This window comes from Amphimedon queenslandica, unplaced genomic scaffold (assembly GCF_000090795.2).
Source record: "Amphimedon queenslandica unplaced genomic scaffold, v1.1 AMPQUscaffold_9603, whole genome shotgun sequence".
NCBI classification, from domain to species: domain Eukaryota; kingdom Metazoa; phylum Porifera; class Demospongiae; order Haplosclerida; family Niphatidae; genus Amphimedon; species Amphimedon queenslandica.
This window is the reverse complement of record NW_003550125.1, coordinates 1-1,373: the sequence shown is the minus strand read 5'-3', so window position 1 is coordinate 1,373 and position 1,373 is coordinate 1. Positions and strand designations below refer to the sequence as shown.

The 1,373-nt window shown below is 37.9% G+C and overlaps 1 long non-coding RNA gene across 2 annotated transcripts; it reads left to right on the top strand.

Annotated features, from left to right (window-relative positions):
- The first annotated feature begins 52 nt into the window (after positions 1-52).
- On the top strand, positions 53-1,361 carry LOC109590710 (uncharacterized). Of its 2 annotated transcripts, none has more exons than XR_002189467.1 (7): positions 53-357; positions 415-514; positions 613-682; positions 816-869; positions 1,012-1,086; positions 1,177-1,238; positions 1,327-1,361. It is a non-coding gene; the product is annotated as an uncharacterized LOC109590710 (long non-coding RNA). The 2 variants fall into 2 exon arrangements; XR_002189466.1 differs by having other exon boundaries at positions 54-357; positions 811-869.
- The last annotated feature ends 12 nt before the right edge of the window (positions 1,362-1,373 follow it).

Here is a 1,373-nt window from a genome sequence, read left to right as displayed (position 1 = left end):
GATAACCATAGATAACCATGGATAACCATATCACTGCAAAAATGATGGTGGGTTATACCCACCATATCTGTGGAAGGTACCCACTTTTTGGTTTTCCACCAATGTGGGTGAAACCCCCTGGTGTTATATTCCCCCCTTTGGTGGAAAATACCCACCATCAATGTGTAATAATTACACTCATAATAATAATGTAATAATTAATCTAGTAATGCCACGCCCACTGCGCATGCGCAGTTCAGTTCCAAATTAATCCAGCTGCAAATGGCTTCCTTCTCTTTGTCCTCCATTACTGCTAGTCTATTTTTTGGTCGTTTAGCTCTTAGTTTTGTCTCTGTATTCTTTGAAATCCCCAGAAAAGTATGGTACTACTTCTGTTATGTATTTATTACGATAGTTTTGCTCATTTTATTGTAGTTATCTCATTTTCGAAGCCCGCTTCCATGTCAGCAGCTATTTCTGTGACTCTTCCTTCAGGCTGTCCCCTTAGGCTATGATTTGTGTCTAGACTGATTGAGTAAGACTTGATATTGTTGTTATAAAACTCTCATGACATGGCATGCTAATAATCAATATAAAAGTACTCTCACTCTCTGCTTTCTCTTTTCCTCTAAGACTACCAATAGCTGTGTTCAAAATGGATCGCGTCCATACAAGACTTGCTTATTGATTTTGTTTTGATGTGGTAAGAATTTTATTAGTTGCATGCTTAAAAATTCATCTCCCTTTTGTTTCTCTTCTGCGGCTTCTTTTTTCTCGTTGCCTCCTCCTTTCTCTCTCCTCTGCTTTCTCCGTCGCCACCCCCTACCTCAGTATAGGTTTTAGCTTCTTTTCAAGTGAATTGTATCTGATTACATCATTTTTTCGATATGGTAAGCATTGTATTAATTGCTTGAAATTTTATCTCTTTCCTCCTCTTCTATCTCTCCTCCTCTCTCTGTCTCCTCCTTTCTCTGTCTCCTCATTTCTCTGTCTCTGTCTCCTCATTTCTCTGTCTCTGTCCTATACCTGTAGGTTTTAACTTCTTTTTAAGTGTATTGTGTCTCTGAGTGTACAAGACTGTATCATTTAATTTTGTTCACATGGATGGTAAACGTTTATTATTGCTTAAAATTTATCTGCCTCCTCCTCTTTCTCTCCCTCCCTCTCTCTATCTCCCTCTCTTTCCCCTACCTTTAGGTTATGTTCAAATGAATTGTGTCTGATTACATGGCTTCCTTATTGAATATTTTTTTGACATGGTAAGCGTTTTATTACTTGCTTAAATTTTTATCTCGCTCCTGTTTTTCTTATCTCTATCTCTCCTTTCTCTCTCTTTGTTTCTGTCAGCTGTGCCTGAATTTGTATAGAAGACTTGTATATCAGACAGGGATCCT